This window comes from Hyaena hyaena, unplaced genomic scaffold, assembly GCF_003009895.1.
Source record: "Hyaena hyaena isolate Hyena2069 unplaced genomic scaffold, ASM300989v1 scaffold_120, whole genome shotgun sequence".
In the NCBI taxonomy this organism is placed as follows: Eukaryota; Metazoa; Chordata; class Mammalia; order Carnivora; family Hyaenidae; genus Hyaena; species Hyaena hyaena.
This window is the reverse complement of record NW_024080752.1, coordinates 2,616,960-2,636,737: the sequence shown is the minus strand read 5'-3', so window position 1 is coordinate 2,636,737 and position 19,778 is coordinate 2,616,960. Positions and strand designations below refer to the sequence as shown.

General features: G+C 41.7%; 1 pseudogene; it reads right to left on the bottom strand.

The window, feature by feature from the left end:
* Positions 1 to 7,148: 7,148 nt before the first annotated feature.
* LOC120235037 lies at positions 7,149 to 7,787 on the bottom strand (annotated as a pseudogene).
* Between the last annotated feature and the right edge of the window lie 11,991 nt (positions 7,788 to 19,778).

The following is a 19,778-nucleotide window of genomic DNA, read 5'->3' as shown; positions in this document are numbered from 1 at the left end:
GAACTTGAATACAACAGAAAGAGAACAAAGGGGGAAGACAAAGGAATACACGGAGTCCTGACTGATCTCTAGGAGATCCTGCAGGGTAACCATGACAATGCCAGAGGAAGGTGAACACACAAGTTTCCAAGCAGCAGGGCCCAGTATGTGAGGAGCCAGGCTGGGTCACTGGATTCCCGACTCTCCTACCCATTGACCTTGGAACACTGGTTAAGTCCTTTACAATTCATTTCCTAATGTGTAATGTGGGAGCAATAATCATTTTCCTGTCTAACCAGCACTGTTCCTGATCAACACTAGGAACTCATTAAATATTCCTTGGTTGATTACCTCACGGAGCAGTTATGAGGATATAGATAAGAAATCATGTGGGAAGATTTAAAAGTGCTATAAATGTCATTATTCAGTAAATGTTATTTGCCACACTAGATCAATATTTATCATGTGTTAAAGTCATAATGTGGTTTCATTTGTTCTAATTACTAAATTTCAAATACACATGGAGTGAAATAAGACACCCAGTTCTCTGGGGGGAAATTGTTTACACCTAAGTTTTAATATGTTTGGAGCAGTGGTTTCTAAATATCTACCTGAATAAATTCCAAGAAAATCAACAGGGGAGCTTTTCAAGCCATAGAGACATTTGGGGCCCACTCCTCAAGATTCTGTAGTTCTGGGGTCAGACTGGAGGTTCTGTACTATTTAAAGTTCCCGAGGTGATTCTAACATGCAGACAGCTTTGGCAAGTACTGAGAATATTTTACAGCAGAACTGACCTCTCTCAAATACTAGACTGTCCTCCAAAGAGCAAAAAGCCACAGGCACCTTCCACAGGAAGGACCTGTGGGAGAGAAAATGCCCACCAGTATCCGTGAGCCCTGAATTACTCCTGGCCCACACCTGCTCCCTGGGCCTTCATTCGGTTCCTATTTCACTTTTTTTTTTTTTTTTTTTTTTAAAAGCTGCCTCCACCTACCCCAACCCTTGTGGTTTTGCTTCTTCCCAAGAGCAGCTGTATCAAGGGCAGCTTGATCCTTTTCTTCCTGTCTCTGTAGATAAGCACACCAGCCCTTTCCCTTTTAAGGGATGTTAAACTTTACTACAAAAAGGGAAAACAAAAGGGAAAAAACTTGTGGGAAAGATAACATTTGCAGACTCTCCAAGATCTTACTGCCATGATGTTGGGCCATGGTTCTCAATTCCCATCAGGGAGAGTAAAGTTGGTGGAAACTTTGAGAGAAAAGAGGAGAGGGGAGAATTCCAGGCAAAGATGGCGGCATTGGAGGGTCCTGGACTTACCTTCTCCCATGGTCACCCTGGATATGCAGCCACACAGGGAACAACACCCTCTGAAGAAAACCTACAAATTGTCTCCGTGTCCCCTTCACATCCCACAGCAAAGCAGGTAGCAGAGGCCAAACGGAATCTCACCCCAGGTGGCTTGAGGCACAATCAGGAGGGAACTCAAAACCTGGAGCTTCTCCCTGAGGAGTGAAGGATTTGAACTGTACATCAGGCACCCCAACTTTTATGACCTGCGCCTAAGAGACAAGCCCCTGAAACATCAAGCTGTGAAAAGGAGCGGGGCTCGACCCCAGGAAACTCAGAAGACTCTAATGAGCTCAGAACTCTTCTTACATAGCCACACCCACTGACTCACCTGCCCGGGGCTCACCCAAAGACTGTGAACTAAGGAGGCTCACTGTTTTCAAAGGCCTGTTTTCATCTCATTTAGCAGCAACTATGGGCCAGCTGGTGGGCTCTGCTCCACCTCTGCCTTGCTCCAGCCAAGGGGTGCCATCTTCTTCTTTTTCTTCTTCTTCTTCTTTTTTTTAATGCTAGGCCTTTTGTTTTTTTCCTCCCCCTCTCTTTTCCCACCTGTGTGGTCTACATGCTTTCCCCCTGCCTCATCCCAGAAAGTGAGCATGCTCTCCTTCTGTTGCTCCAGAATGCCTGTATTTCTTTGAGGGGAGCTTTTTGCACACATCTTGCTGCCTTAAAAGTAGCAAGAAAAAACAACTTGTTACATACAAGGGAGCCCCTAAAGGGCTATTAGATTTTTCAGCAGAAACTTTACAGGCAAGAAGGGAGGGGCACAATATATTCAAAGTGTTAAAAAAAAAAAAAAAAAAAACTTCCTACCAAGAATATTCAGCAAGTTCTCCAGACCTGAAGGAGAGATGAAGATTTTTCCAGATAAACAAAAGCTAACGAAGTTCATTACCACTAAACTGGCCTTAGAAGAAGTGTTTGAGGAACTTCTTTATGCTAAAAAGGAAAGGTGCTAACTGGTAACAAGAAAACACATGGGGGCATCTGGGTGGCTCAGTCGGTTAAGCATCTGACTTCGGCTCAGGTCATGATCTCCTGGTCTGTGAGTTTGAGCCCCTTGTAGGGCTCTGTGCCGACAGCTCAGAGCCTGGAATCGGCTTTGGATTCTGTGTCTCCCTCTCTCTGCCCCTCCCCTTTTTATGCTCTCTTTCTCTCTCTCTCAAAAATAAATCAACTGTAAAAAAAAATTTCTAAAAAGAAAAGAAGACCTATGAAAGTACAAATCTTACTGGTAAAGGTAAATATACAGTAAAGTTAGTGGATTAATCACTTAAAAAGCTAGTAGGAAAGTCTATAGTATGGTGTTGCCAGTACAAGGACAAAGGAGGGGAAGAGAAGTGAAAAATTCTGAAATAATTCGAGTGAACACAATAGATTTTTGCAGTCAGACTTAAGTCATGTTTCCTTCATTTCATCACAGGAGAATGCTATGATATAAATGGCATGATTTTCAATTATCCATATGTTCTTACATATTTCCTCCTATCCACCCTGTCTGCCTTTCCCCAACCACCAACTCATGTATACTATTTCCTTGATCACTTTTTCAAAGCTCACCACCTCCTAGAAGCCCTGCCTGACAAGTCCCAGTTGATGCCATCAGTCCTCTCCTCTACACCTATGAAAACAGTTCATTTCATATCATATTAAACTAGTATATATTGTGCTTGTTACGTCTCTTCTGGATATTGTCACTTCCTGAAATTAGGATCCCTCACGCTGCAGCCCAGCCCCATGTCATCATCAATCCACCTGTGCCTCAGCAGCTAGCTAGAAAGTGGCAGTGAGCAAAAGAACAGGTGGAAGAGCAGAGAAACCTGCCGCATAGCACCTGGATTGCAAGTTTCAGGTTTCTTCCCCTGGCTGGCAGGCTATGCTGCAGCTTTTGGCAGTAAGACTAATTATAGACCCTGGCTGCTGGAATGAGCCTGCAAATGGAAGATACTTAGTTTCTCTATCTTGGCCATGAAACCCCATGACTGATATTAAAAAGTACTTTTTGCAAGAACTGCTGAATTAACCAGGGGTATGGTATTACCCCTATAATTTCTAAAACTAGCTACCAGTTCCTAATTTGAGTTAGAATAAATCTAGCTATTTAATTTACTTCTCTCTTGGGGCACCTGGGTGGCTCAGTCGGTTAAGCATCCGACTGCAGCTCAGGTCATGATCTCACGGTTTGTGGGTTCGAGCCCTGCACTGGGCTTTGTGCTGACAGCTCCGAGCCTGGATCCTGCTTCAGATTCTGTGTCTCCCTCTCTCTCTCTGACCCTCCTCTGGTCATGCTGTCTCTATCTCTCTCTCAAAAATAAATAAAATATTTTTTTAAATTTAATTTAGTTCTCAATTTTCCTATTTTTTTTACTTGTTTTTAAAATCAGGATCAAACAAAAAGGAACTAAGAATAAGAAAGTTAAGCTACTTTTAATAAAGAAAGCATAATTAATTTTAGATTTAAAAACACATTTTACTGAATCCTAAAATTATTTTTCATATTTGCTGTTCATAGCATCTTATCTAATTTGAGACTATCTATATAGATTGATTCAGGGTCAAGGTCTGGGTTTTTTTTCCCAGAATAATATTAGATTACGGAGGGATAAACAGCACTGAGAATTAGATTTTAAAAGTTATATTGATATGACATGAAGAGTAAATCTATTTACAAGATTCTGCAGGAAAGAGAGATTGTACTTAGACATGATCTTTCCAAGCAGGTTCCTTTATCCCTTTCCCAGAACCCTTACCAACCTTATACCTGGGATGTTACTGCCATCTAGTGGAAATTTTAATAAATGTGAAATAAATGCTTTCTAGAGGCTAATTTTTCTCTCTACCTTCTCCCCCACTACTCTCCCTGACATTCTTTTCTTTTTCTCTTTCTTTTCTATCATAGGTGCGCTCAGGCACCTCACTGGTACCCCAGAATAGGAAATGTTTGGTCAGTCATTGGGAACATATTTGAAATTTGGGGCTTTGCGCCAATAGGAAAATTATTTCTCTTTGGCCAAAACTGATGTGTCAGAAACATAATAAGAGAAAATAGAAATTAAAATCTTTTTTGTATATATAAAAAAAGTGAGGTAAAAAATGAAAAGTATGTATAGTATGCTGCCTTCTTTAAAAAAGAAAGTGAATAAGAAAACATGTTAGGTCAATCTCATTACAGCTGGGGGGAAATATGTGCTTATTTATGCAAAATGAAATGCAGGAAAGATAAACCAGAAACTGGTGGGATTGGTTACCTAAAGCAAGAAGATGAAAATGAGTGGGAAAGATAGGGAAGACAATATTTTCTGATCATGTTTTTACAGAATTTTGACTTTTGAGCCATATAAATGTTTTCATCTTCAAAATATAAAATTAAATCCACAGGTTGAATTGATTCTAAACTGAACAGAAACAGAAACAAATCCACATAAGTACGATCACATCAATAACATGATCACTTGAAAGAAGAGAAATAACTATTCCAAGTAATTTTTGAATGCAAAACTCTAATTTTTCTGTCATCAGGGGACATTCTAAGGATAAGAACTCCAAGAAAACCTTGAAGCAACTTTGGTAGGTTTGTAACAGACAGTGGTATTGATCCAGTAATTCTGAAACCAGTTTTATGTGTATTTTAGAATTTCAGATAAATAAATATATTGACATTGGGAACCAGTTTTTGCCACTGTGGGAGATTTTTGCTTAAGATATGGAAAAAGAAGAAGAAGCAAACCGTATAGCATTGGATTAAGAAATTATTAAGCATCTGACTCTTGATTTCAGCTCAGGTCATCATCCCACGGTTTGTGAGATTGAGCCCCACCTTGGCCTCTGTGTTGATACTGAGGAACCTGCTTGGGATTCTCTCTCTCCTACTCTCTACCCCTCCCCTGCTCATGTGCCTGCATGAAAGCTCTCTCCCTTGCTCTCTCAAAATAAATAATAAGCTTTTTTTTTTTTATTTTTAAAAAAGGAATTAGAGGTATCACTTAAAATTCTTGGTTTTTAAAAAATGTATATTTCCTAGTTTTGTCCATTGAAAGATCCTAAAAGCAGTGACCCTTTGTAGCAAGGCATACACCTTTGTACCCTGATCTCAGTATCTAAATACCAAAGTGCAGCAGAAGGAAGCAGGTCACATGAAAAAAATGATTGATTCCAGGGCTAGGTCAGGAAAAATACAAGGGAACGTGGAACATATTCTTTTTTCAGAACATAACAGCATGCTCAAAGGCAGATAGGGAAATGCAAAATAAATAAAATAAATAAATAAAGGAGCCAGCAAAAATAAATAACTGAAAAGATGGGGCACCTGGGTGGTTCAGTCAGTTAAGCATCTAACTCTTGGTTTCAGCTCAGGTCACGATCTCACATTTCATTGGCTGGAGCCCCACATCACTGTTAGTGCGGAGCCTTCTTGGGATTCTCTCTCTGCCTCTCTCTCTGCCTTTCTTTGTCTCTCTCTCTCTCTCTTTAAGTTTAAATAAACTTTAAAAAACTAATAAGTAAATAAATAACCGAAAGAACTATAACATGTTGAACTTTTTAAAAAATACATGATTCTATACCCACCTTTATTTTTTTTAATGATAAATGCATTTCATTATTTATTTAGATGTTCAAGCTCTCACACTAGATTTTTACAAGCTGGTGAACACTGACAAATTATTTCTCCCACAGAACTATAACCACACATTCCCAGACAGTATAAATATATGGTTGAACTAACATTAATACACATCACCATTTTCTCAATTATGTAATAAAACAAATTATCAAGTATCCAAATATTAAGTTACACAGCTCAAAAGGCATATAAAATATTAGATGTCTGCTCAATTCATTAGCAGAAACCCACTTTTTTTTTTTTTTTTGCAAGAGAGGTTGGGAAGAGAAGGAAAAAAAATCACACTTCAAACAAAACTAAGTTGGTAAACAACTTCAGGTAAGAAAAAAATACAAGAATTTCAGAAATTTTATGATTAAGAATTGTTTTAGCTACAATAACAAAGTATCTCTACCTTTAAAAAAATATTTACTAAATTAAAGAGCATATTCTACATGTTCTGCACAAGACAAAGGCAACATTTTACTAAAATACTTAATAGTCCCCTCCTGTTCTTTTTTCAGGCCCTCCCTGTAAGTTGCACCCCAAAGTGCAAACATTAAAATTAACTGTAAGGCTTTTTTTGTCTGGAGGCATTAAAGACATGTGCTTGTGTACAATGTAGATTTTCAAAATGGAGGTTTTCCATAACAGCACAAAATAAAATTTATAGAAAGACATGAAACAATCATTGTAAGACTTGGTAAAAATCCCCTCCCCCCCCCCCCCCCCCCCCCCCCCCCCCCCCCCCGCCAAATAAAGGGTGAGCAAACCTGATCTATACTGGTACAAATGTGGGAGATGTAAACATAAAGTGAGCAGGCAAATAACCACATAGACCCTAATTTCTATGTATGAAATGGCTGAAGGAATAAACCACATAAGGTCCAGAATGTTCATAGTTCCTGGGATTTTAGTTCTGTATAACACTGAAAATATACAAGTATTGTCCTGGGTATTTTGGCACCTAATCTTTCTAAATCTCTTATATATTGATAAGATTCTGGCATGGGAATAGATTTAAAGACATAACTCAATGCTGCATGATTTCAGGAAAGAAAGATCAATTGGTACAAGTGATAAGCACATTTTAAATGCTGAACAGCAAGAATCTTTTGCTAAGTGTCCAAATAGGTTGATCGTAACCCAAGCATAGAGGTTGCAAGTCCATCAAACTTGTGGCCTGATAAAACTGCTTTCCAATACTCCTATGGAAGCTTCATTAGACTTATTCATTAAACCAACATGTTGGCTAGTATGCACGACAAATTAGGTCCTGATTCAAGTTCCACTTCCGAGGCAATGACATCAGGCACCCCAGTTTTATTGAATGCAACAGTTGTTTCTATGACCACTGGAGTCTTTGAAGCGCAGCCGCATTTTAGGATGATATTTCTCCAAATACAAAAGTTGCTTGCTCTTAAAAGCTCCACGTCGCTTTTGTCTTACGAACTGTACTGCATCTTCATATTTCATTCCACCTTCAATTAATGCTAAGGCAACAAGCACTGGAGCTCCCCCAAGGCCTGCAACACAAGGAACAGCAATACAACAACCAGGTTCTTCACGAAACTTAATTTTTACAAGACTTAACCAGTCATCAACAATCTGGTTGGATGGTGGTGCACCATCATCAAAAGGCCAATCGAGAACATGGATGCCTTCTTTCTCTACAAGAGTAGTGTCATAAGTTGCTTCACATACTCTTACTATTGTGGTAACTCCATACTTCTTGAGTTCCTCTATGAGTTTGTTTAAGGTCGCATTGGTTGGATTGTGTGTAATGGGAAATCTCATGTTCTTGTATGTGACTTCCACAGAAGCTGGGCGGTTCACTCGAGCCATGTTAATTTTGTTAAAAAACACTCAATAAGATTATGAAAGAATTTTAAAAATTGAATGCATAATGATGCAAAGAAACTGAGTCTACTTCGATATACTCCACTTGAAATTCTCGGTGCTTTGAGTATGAAGTTGGGAGTAATGGGAAATGAAATGAACCTCCTAAAAAGAAGCAGCAGTTCTTCAATCCAGTAATACTAAGGCAATAAAAGTGAAGTGCACTGAAGTTTACCCCATCCAGGGCAGAACTCTTGTAAAATGCTCTGTGGATTTCAATTCAACGCTTCTGTGTCCAGGTTAACCACTCTTATGGGGGCTTCTTGGTGGAGTGGTAATGAATTTCTCCAGTTCACTTGTCTGCATAGAGGTCGTGCTGTGCCTGGCAGTAATCTCTGCTGCCCTTCAGAAACTCCATAAATGTGTGACTAAGTACACCACAGAACTGAGGAATATGTTTACTCATTGAAGATTGTGGCCTAATCATACAGACGGTCCCGAGGCGGTGGCTGCAGGACAGGGGATAGAGGTGATCGTCGCGGGGTGGCGGCAGGCGCACTAGACTCTACCATGCCTATACCCATCTTTAAAAAGAGAGGAAAAAAAGAAAAAAAGATGAGATGCTAATGAATGCATGTGGAAGGAACACTAGAAATAGAAAAATCATCATTTTAGACCAACCACAGGAATAATAGATTCAGGCAAGAATCATCAAAGTGTGCTAAAACCATTCAGTAAAAATATTGGGGTATAAAAGAATATTTATACAATCTGAATGCATTGCCCCACAGAATATGTATGAATTACAAATAAAAACATGGCTTTACAATGAATCTTGACTAAGCGACCAAACCTAATATGAGCAGTAACGGTATAATCTGATAGCAGATGCCTCTTGATATGACACACTGAGAAGGATACAAATCACTTCTATGGTATTCCTGCCAAAACTGCATGACCGATGTCTAATCTTAAGGAACCATCAAATAAACCCAAATGGAAGAACATTCTACAAGATGCCTGGCTGGACTCCAAAAATGTCAACGTCAGGAAAGACTGAAAAAGGCTGGAGCGTTGCTCTTGGTTAAAGAAGACAAAAAAACAGATAATTAATGACAATGTGTAATCCTTGATTGGTTCTTGGATGATTAAAAAATTCTATAAAAGAAATTATTGAGATGATTGGGGAAATTTGAATAAAAGCTCATATTAAGTGATACTATTAAATACGTTAGATAATAGAATTGCATTAATTTTAAATTTCCCAAGTGTTATAACTCTACAGAAGGCTCTTGTTTTTATGAGATACAAGCTGAAGCATTTCAGACGAAAATGTCACAGTCTCTACAACTATCTCTCCAATGGTTCAACATGATCTCATCCATAAATATTTTAGTGTGTATTTCAATAATATGAGAGCACCTTTAAAAATAACAATATGACATGCAATTTTTAAAGTTTCCCTGGTAAATCTATTGTCCAAATATAGATCAATACTATAGAGATGATAAGCAGAACTAATCTCAGGAGTCAAATCTGATAATTTGGTCATGGCAGATTATAGCACTATGCTAAACAAACAAACAAACAAAAAAAGATTCTGATTTAACCTTAGGTTCAGAGAGAATGCTATGATTGATGGCTAGGTCTGTCTTGGTGTTCAGAAGGTCCCTATGCATTATCTGAACCATGTCGTAAGCATAAAATAGGTTAGACACAAAAGAACAAGCTACAAGCTAGAAAATAAAAAAGGTCACCATTAAATTCTTGTAATTGTCTGATTTGTTTCAATATTAAAAAGAAAAAACAACAACAAAAAAAAAGGTCACCAATTTTAGCATCACCAGTTCTGAAGTTATCTTAGATAACTGGCCTCCTATTCGTAACAACGTGGATGGAACTTGAGGATGCTATGCTAAGTGAAATAAGTCAGGCAGAGAAAGACAGGTACCATATGTTTTCACTCATATGTGGAACAGGAGAAACTTAACAGAGGACCATAGGGGAGGAGACAGGGGAAAAATAGTTAAGGAGAGGGAGGGAGGCAAACCATAAGAGACTCTTTAATACTGAGAGTCTCAGTTTAAAACTGAGGGTTGATGGGGGTGAGGGAGAGGGGGAAATGGGTGATGGGCATTGAGAAGGGCACTTGTGGGGATGGGCACTGGGTGTTATATGGAAACCAACTTGGCAATAAACTATAATTTAAAAAAAAAAAAGATAACTAGCCTCCTCTCTCTTGAAGAAATCAGGACCAGACTTATCTTTCTAGTTACTATGATTAACATTATAGTGAAACAAAAGGTAAGTGTTGGGGGGGGACAGGTATGTGTATTAAGCTTTGAAGAACTCTTTGATCATGACAGAGTCCACTCATGTGGGTAGGAAAGAACTGTAGGGAGGAGCTCTTTAGAGTAACAGGCATTTTTAAAACAATGTATGAACAGATGGGGAATAAGAAAGGGTCAAATTGAAGTGCTAGAAATAAAAAAAAAAAAATACAATACCAGAAATGAATTATTTAGATCGACTTATCACAGCTGAGGAAAAAATTCAGTAAACTTGAACATATGTCAAGAAGTTATCCAAATTGAAACACAAAGGAAAAAAAGTGAATAAAAAACTGTGCACCCAAATACTGGCCCAATATGTGAATAATAAGAGTCGCGGGCGGGGGCGCCCGGGTGGCTTAGTCGGTTAAGCGTCCGACTTTTCGCTCAGGTCATGATCTCGCGGTTCGTGGGTTCGTGGGTTCGGGCCCCGCGTCGGGCTCTGTGCTGACTGCCAGCTCGGAGCCTGGAGCCTGTTTCAGATTCTGTATCTCCTTCTCTCTCTGACCCTCCCCTGCTCACGCTGTCTCTCTCTCTCCTAGAAATAAATAAAACATTAAAAAAATTAAATAAAAAAGAGTCAGAGAGAGGGAAGAGAGAGAAAATAGAGAAGAAATATTTGAAGAGATAATGACCAAGAAACTTTACAAAATTATGAGACACATCAAGGCACAGATCCAGAAGTTCATAGAATCCCAGGTAGAATAAATTAAACACACCCACACACTCATACCTAATCTAACTGCTAAAAAACAAATATAAGGAAAAAATCTTAAAGATATCCAGAAAAAAATAAATAAACTATGTACTAAGAAACAAAGAAAAGAATTACAGCTGTCAGAATCTGTGCAAGCCAGAAAAGATAAGAAAGGGACATCTTTTTTTTTTTTAATTCTTTTTTTTAAATGTTTTATTTTTTCTGAGAGAGAGAGAGAGAGAGACAGTGCGAGCAGGGGAGGGTCAGAGAGAGAGGAAGATACAGAATCCAAATCAAGCTCCAGGCTCTGAGCTGGATGTCAGCACAGAGCCCGACGCGGGGCTCGAACCCACGAAACGTGAGATAATGACTTGAGCCGAAGTCGGACGCTTAACCGACTGAGCCACCCAGGTGCCCCAGGGACATCTTGAAAGTACCAAAGAATAGAACTTTCATACCAGAACTCTTTAGTCAGTGAAAATACCACTCAAAAAAAAAAAAAAATGAAGGTAAAAGATATTTTGAGAAAACCTAAAGCTGAAGTAATTCATTGCCAGGAAATCTACAATTGAGAAATGTTAGAGGAAGTTCTTCAGGCAGGAGGACTATGACATCAGACATAAACCTGAATCTACACAATCTTGCCACAGAAGTAAACATTAAATTATGAATTATAATTTATTAGTTAATAGGAGTTAGTTTTCCTTGACTGCTGTATGTAGTAGTCACAAGACTCCAATGGAGACATTACAATCTGAAATAAACAGAAGAGAAAGATAAGACAGGTCAATTTATGTGTTTTACCATGCGCAGAGTCCCTTTGAAGGGAAAATGCCAAAACTCTACTAGTGAGTACTTAAGTACGGTGACCACGTTTATACTGAATGTGAGATTCCATCCCCCTCTCTATTCCCACCTCCAGGCATCCCCACAAATACACAGAGCTGACTGGACCAGGACTGTGCAGCTTACTCAATTGCAGTGATCTATAGGCTGGAGTGTAGCCTATGGATACATGTTTTAAGAATGCTATATAGTCATGGGGCGCCTGGGTGGCTCAGTTGGTTGAGCGTCTGACTTCAGCTCAGGTCATGATCTCATGGCTTGGGAGTCCTAGCTCCACATAAAGTTCACTGCTGCCAGCACAGAGCCCACTTTGAATCCTCTATCCCCCTCTTTCATTGTCCCTTACCTGTTCATGCATCCTCTCAAAAATAAATATTAAAAAAAATTCCATATAGTCATGTATATGGGTAATTTGTTTGGACGACCACATTTGCTCCAGAATATGAGCTAGAAAACTGGGAATATAATTGAGCAAGAAGGGAGCCAATGGTGAAAGATTTGCAAAGAGGAGGTAATCCCATGCCATTAAGAGCAGATTCCAAGCAGCAGACAGGGGACATAATTTACAGAACCAAGGGTAAAATGTATGGCAGGAACTACAAAACAGTGATAGAGAAGAGTTGAATCACCCACCGTAACAGCAGATGATCCGTGAATTTTAGGTTCTGGCGTCAGGAAAATGATCCTAGGCTGCGTGGGAAACCAGATTCCCAGATCACAATTTTACTCTCCATGACGCCTATTACATGAAGATTCTTAATGGTCCAGTGAACTCTGTGGCACTTACTTCAGATCTTTGTACTCTTTTCTCTTTTGTCAGCTGCTGGGCTTTTTGAGCCACTGCGCAGCCCAGTCTTGAGGTAGGAATCCTATTTTATTTGAAATACAATGTGGCTTAGTAGATGCATTCCCTAGGGCTACTATAATAAATTCCCACAAACTCATTGGCTAAAAACAACAGAGATTTATTCTCTCACAATTCCAATGAACAGAAGTTCAAATTCAAGATAATGGCAGGAATGGTTCCTTCTGAAGCATCTGGGAGAGAATCTATTCGAGCTCTCTCTGTCACCAAATGGCTGCCAGCCATCATAGGCATTCCTTGGATGGCAGAGGTACCTATAATCCCATCTCTGCCTTCATTTTTACACTGCCTTCTCTTTGTGTGTCCTCTCCCCTTCTTTTCTCTTTTAAGAATATATATTATTGGATTAAGGCCCACCCCTGTGCAAGATGACCTCATCTCGAGATCCTTAAATTAATTACATCTGAAAGATCCTTTCTCTATACAAGGTCCCGTTCACAGATTCTGGGGCTCTACTGAGGGTTTTTTGAGGGTTGGGGGTGATATCAACCCATGATACCTAACTAGGAACTGAGAAACGGGTTGTAGTACCTGCCTCACAGTTAATTTACTGGTTGTGTGTGATCTTCAGCACATTGGCTAACTTCCTGAATCCCAATTCACTCCTCTGAAAATGAGAAAAATATCAGCTCTGCCTTTTTCCCTGGGAAGTAGTGTGTACCTAGCACACTTAAAGTAAATGCTAAATGAATAAAGAGTGACTGAACAAATGAATTCATCTGGGGGTGTTCAGTTTGCCATTATCAAATGAGACCTCGTACTCAGGAGAGATGTTAGGGCTGAATACTCAGACTTGGGAGTCTTCAAAATCAACAGGAACAAGTGAGGCCAGCTAGAGGGAAAGACAGAAGAAAGGTGAAGATACAGCCCTAAGAACTTTAACATTTAAGAATCAGACAAGAAGATACACCTCAAACTAATGTAAAATGATGTGTCAACTATTCTTCAATTTATAAAAAGGAACTGGGGGCACCTGGGTGGCTCAGTCAGTTGAGTGTCTGACTTCAGCTCTGGTCATGATTTCATGGTTCATGAGTTTGGTCCTCCACATCTGGCTTGGGATTCTCTCTCTCTCTCTCTCTCTCTCTCTCTCTCTCCTTCTTCTCTCTCTCTGCCCCTCTCCCACTCATGCTTTTTCTCTCTCTCTCTCTCAAAATAAATTAATTAATTAAAAAAATGAATTGGACAAGAGGACGATATTTTAAGAGAAGGTAAAATAAGGAAAGGAACTCAAAAGTAAAGAATTAACACATTCAGGGATGGAGAAGAGTGACTGGGAAGGGAAGTCATGGCTTATCATGGAAAAAGAGAAGAAGAGAGAGGGCTGTTAACCAGCAGAAAAGAATCTCGTGAAGCACACATAGTGTCTCTAGAAGCAGCAATCACTTCACTAGGATATTCCCCTCCATTAGAATTCCACACCAAATCAAAGGCATTCTGGTGAGAACGAGTGAGAACACACACCTTTTTCTCATATTGTACTTTGTCTTGATTATGCAGTTAGCAAGCACAACTGGGCTGCCACAAAAAGAGCGGGAGCCCTGCTTCCCTGTGTCTAATACCAACCACCAATTGTTCCTCGGCTCTCCTCTCCTTCATTCTCCAAAGGAAAGGCCAATCTCAGCATATGCCATCTCCACTGACCGCTTACCATGTCCCTGTCTGGATACCTACATCATGTACATCTGTCCCCAAATGTCACCATGCCAGGTATTCCATGGGATACCAGGCACCCCTCATTTCAAGAAATGTGATTGATTCATGGCAGACAATATGGTTGGAGATAAACCTTCTCATAAGCCATTGAACAAGCCAATGACAAAAGTCCCGTTTGTACTAAGTAATGTCACAGAACTGCAGCCTTCATAAGTTACACACTTTTACCGACCTTAGTCCCCATGCATTAGGTACCTCGAGGCCTACAAAATTAACACAAGGTAACTCTGAGAGCTCAGGGAATTCACCTAAAGGTCCTCAGCCAATATGTGATGGATAAGGATTTGAACCAAGGTCCTCTGACTTCAAGTCTCATGTTGTTTTCTTTTTTTTTTAATTTTTAATGTTTATTTATCCTTGAGAGAGTGAGAGAGACAGAGAATGAGCAGGGAAGGAGCAGAGCAAGAGAGGGACACAGAATCTGAAACAGGCTCCAGGCTCTAAGCTGTCAGCACAGAGCCCAACACGGGGCTCGAACCCACGAACCGTGAGATCATGACCTGAGCCGAAGTTGGACGCTCAACCGACTGAGCCACCCAGGTGCCCCTCTCGTGTTGTTTTCTATGACTTCGTTCAGGAAAGCTGAATTCTATTTGGGAAGGCAAAACAGACACAAAACCAAAAGCAAAGATGTGGGTTTATAAGTTCAATACAAGGGATAGATCCTCCATGGGCTAGAGGATTTGAAGGAAAGTGTTTTTGGAAAACTTTGTTCATGCAAGGTCTGCAGGGAATGCCAAGAAGTAAAATGGACATATATGGAACTGCTCTGATGAGCTAGGGTAGGATCCCAGACTGCCTTTCCCATGCTCTGCAGTCCTGAGGCTCTGCTAAGCAGTTGGGAAACAACTGGGCTAAAGAGGTGGAGTGTAGTCCCTGGACCAGCAGCATCGGCATTGCCTGATAATATCTTCAAAACGTGAGTTCTCTAACCCCACCCAAGACTTACTGAATCAGAAATTTAGCAAGATGTGTTTCAGCATGCTGTCTGGGTAATTGGATCCCCATCAAGTCTGAGAACCAGTGGGCTACTTCATATCCATAAAGTTGGAGGAGAGACCACCCACATTTGAGGTTGGGGTTGAGGACTTTGAAGGGAGTTGGGAACTGCCGCTGACAGTCCTTCGCCAAGACATCGGCAGGGATGGATGAATGGGGTGAGCAGCAGAGAAGTCCTTACCAAAGCTAGATGGTGCCAATATGCACTCTCAGTATTCATGTCTATCCCCTGATTTCCTCCGGCCATGTCTCACAATAGGACATAAGAGAGAGGACATCTGAGGTGACCTGGCACTCTGGGTAGAAAGTTTAAGGAAACAAGGGGGTGCAGGAGGCCACACAGAGGCTGGCCATGAAAGGACTAGACTTGAAGAACTAGATCTGAGTGAAGGTAGCAGGCAGGCTCAGTGGGTGTAGGGGCATGGGAGAGGTGGGCAGTAAGCCCGAGTAATGGCCCTCGGGTGGAGAAGCTCTGTGTTTGAGGTCTCAATGCTGAAACAATCCTAAGTTGGATGAAAGCCCAAGATTTGTTTCTACTTTATGCTTCACCGTTGAATATGTTTCTAAACGGACATATTTGTATAGAAACAATTTGTGTATAGTATAATATAATAAACCAAATAAAAATATTTTTCTACATTCAAAAATATTTTAGTTTCTTTTTTTAAATGTTTGGGTTTTATGTTTATCCTTTCTAGAAAAGGACTGTACTCTCCTTTTTGTGTGTATTTTTTCCTTTTTTTATATATTTCTGTGGCAAAATATACACAATGTAAAATTAACCATTTCTAAGTGTCTGGTTCAGTTATACTTTCTTTTTTAGTGCTAAAAGTGTTATTCTGGGGTGCCTGAGTAGCTCAGTCAGCTAAGCGTCCAACTTCGGCTCAGGTCATGATCTCATGGTTTGTGGGTTCAAGTCCCACGTTTGGCTCTGTGCTGACAGCTCGGAGCCTGGAGCCTGTTTCAGATTCTGTGTCTCCCCCTCTCTCTGACCCTCCTCTGCTCATGCTGTCTCTCTCTCTCTCAGAAATAAATAAAACATTAAAAAATTTTTTAAACAAAAGTGTTATTCTTTTATGAAATAATAAAAACAGACTGTAGTTGGTGGGAAGGACGCTGTTTTTACTTGAAATATGTAAAAGTTGGTATTTTATTTTGGGTTTGTTTTAAAATGCTACTGGATTTGGAAATTCAGACATCTCTGAGCCACTGCCTTAAAAGAGAGTTATAATGTAGAGCAGGAGAGTTCAAAGGTGTTTGAAAGAAGCCAGAAAAAAGCCACAGAGAGAGAAAAGTGCAGGGCATTTGGGGGGGGGGGGTGTAGACCAGACATGCTAAAATAAAGTGTTTTTGAAAAGGAGTAGTTGGAATGAAGTTTGGATCCATTTTTAGATATTTGGTGCCTGGTGATGTTCTGCTTATCACAGCAACTCAATAAATATTTATTAATTGAGTGCAGTGAAAGTTCGAGTCAAATTCAGAAGAGTCAGGAAAAAAAAATCTGAACTTCCTTTATAAACCAGAACTTCCCAGCAGAGGTTCCTAGAATGTGTAGCCACTGTGCCAGCTTACTGATCTCCTCCACCCCAAGGGCACCAGGTGGGACCCAGAACATATGGTCAGCTCCAGCCTAGGTATATTCAAACATGTTGTTGTATGTAACAACTGGAGAAGATGGGAAGCAATGGGGAGCCACTGCAGATGACTAAGCAGTGGAGATATACGATGATAGCAGTATTTCCAGGAACGTATTAGCCTGGGGGTAGAGTGCAAGGTGGAGCCCAGGCTGGAAGCTAGAATCATTGGGAAGAAGAGCTCCAAGATATATAGGACTGACTCTAGCCCAGCTCCACAGGTGAGCCTTGATGGGCTTAAAGCAATCCACATTTCTGTTCCCTGGCCACAGAGATTGGTCTGGGGATGGGCATATAACCCAATCACATAGATAGATAGATAGATAGATAGATAGATAGATAGATAGATAGATATAGAGATATAATGTATTATATATTTATATAAATATATTATATATATAAGAACTCTTAAGAAAAAGATTCTCACATTTCTGTCTGGAGTTGACATGGGAAGCCTGTAGTCCTATGGGGTCGGTTGGCAAGCGTCTTTGGATCATGAGGGGAGAGCCTACGTGAGAACAGAGGTGGTGGAGCAACAGTGGAAGGGAAATGGGGTACAAGTCCTAGCACTGAAGCCACCAAAGAAGCCTCCTCCAAAGCCTACCCTAAATTCTTATTTCTACCCAAGCCAGTTTGGGTCTTGTTTTCTTGGGTCTTGGAACTGAAAAACTACTGATGCATGAGGCTGGAGTGCTCCTTAGCACAAGACAGAAGAAAGGGGGCATTTGCAGTGATCTAGCACCCTGGAAAGTAGCTATTGGAAGACATGACAAGAGGGGTCTAGGAGGCTACTGAAGTGACTGGCCATGAAGGGACAGAGTGGCATGAGGTCATAAAGGTAGGGCTGGCTCTGGGGTGCCTGGATGGCTCCGTTGGTTAAGTATGTGACTTCGGCTCAGGTCATGATCTGACCTCACTGTTTGGGAGTTGGAGCCCAGCATCGGAATCTCTGCTGTCAACACAGAGCCCACTTCAGATCCTTTGTCCCCGTCTCTCTCTGCCCCTCCCCTGCTTATTCTCTCTCTCTCTCAAAAATAAATAAGCATTTTAAAAGGGGAGTGGAGGGGGGGAATGCTGGCTCTAAGCTTCCATATAAAAGAAGTGACGCCTCAAGACTAGTTTCTGTCCTGACCCCTACTTTGATTAACACTACAGCCTATTCCTTGGGGATAACCAAGGCCCCCAACCCATCCCCAGGGAAATGATGCAACCAGTCACTAGCCCGTAGCTGGATCTGCCATGAAAGACTTGGGAAAAGGTAAAGAAAGAGTTGCTTGGTCAGGTCCCACGGATAAAAAGAGGAGGCAAAAAACCAAACAAACAAAAAAACAACAACAGAGGAGGGGGATTTTATGAAAAAGAAAAAAGAAAAGAAAAGAAAAGATTGCTAAAGAACATGGATAGAAACCCGGAGAATAAAAGGACAGCACTAACATGGTTGCTAAGGGATGGCCCTAGGGCCAAACAGATACCAGTTTCAAAACTCATGCGTCACTTACTAGCTGTCTTAATTTACTGTTTGTAAACAAGCATGAAAGTGCCACCTTCAGATGACTGTGATGCTCCAGAAACATATTACAGGGAAGCCCCTAGCACACAGTCCAGCAGGAGGAGACGCTCGTTACTTGTGGTTATCTCCTAAGAGTAAGAGATGAACGCAGGAACACAGGAGAGGAAGAAAGTAGAACACTGCTTTACCTAGATTCTGACCCTCCTCAGTAGCAAGCAGCGAGTATTCACTCGGTAGCAGCAGCACTAAGGGAAATTAAAAGAGAGGATCACACACACACACACACACACACACACACACACACACACACACACACACACAAAAGGCTTTTGAGACATGGGAATGTTTACTTAATTTCCTCTGTGTTGTAATGTTCTCTGATAAAGCCCCTTAGTAAATGTATGTTGAATTGGGCTGGCACTAGTGGAGAACCTTCAACATACACGAGAGAGAAAAAAAATCACTTAGAACCAAATACTGAAAGTCAAACAAATACATGTCTAATATCGCTGGGGCTTGACTTCACCTGGCGGAGTGTGGCGCGCTACCTTACGCCCAGTATGGGCTCGCTGGGCCTGGCGGGGCCAACTGGGACTAGAGTGTCCCGTCCTTACTTACAGCCCAAGGACTGGGATGAGGTGGAGATAACAGTCGCGGGTGGAGGGGGTTGGGGCGGGCGGCGGCTCTGTGCAACCATGAAATCCTCGCCACAGGAGACCGCCGGGCAACTGCGCTGCGGAGGAGTGTGCAAATCTGAAAAACAAAGAGAGACCAAGTGGAAAGCCCCTGGGACCAAGAAGGGAGAGATGGGATTCTAACTTGGCAGTGACGCCTGGTACCCGTTATTAATAAATAATCGGACTCTCACATTTACAAGGCGCTTTGCTGGTAATCACAGTAAGTCGTTTGTATAAGGCACCCTGCTATTGGTAGCAACAAAGAGCGCGACGCCTACATTATCTCCTCTAATCTCAACATCCGCTAAGTGGGTCTTGTCATCAGCATTCGGACAAGGAAACTGTGGCTCCGGGGTGGAAGGTACTCCGGTCACAACGCAGACCTCTGGCAGCGCGCGGAGCGGCGGCCGAGACCTCAAAGCCTCCTTCTCCGCAGGGGGAGGACCGCAGGGCCGGGCTCGCAGGCGGCTGGGCGCGCAGGTGGCGGCGCACCGCGAGGGGGCGGGCTCAGCTGGCGGGTCCCGCCTGGCACCCCGGCAGTCCCCACGCCGCCCCACTTGCCCGGCAGCCCACGTTGGTGCGGGCAGTGCGGGCGCTCCGCCACCGCCCCAGCCTAGCCGCGCGCCTCCCGCGCAGCCTGCGCGCCGTCTCTCCGCGCCAAGCCCTCCCCGCCGCCGCGCTGCACGCCCGGAGCGCGCCCCCTGTCCTCGCCGGGACTGGGGGCCCCGCCGCCGTC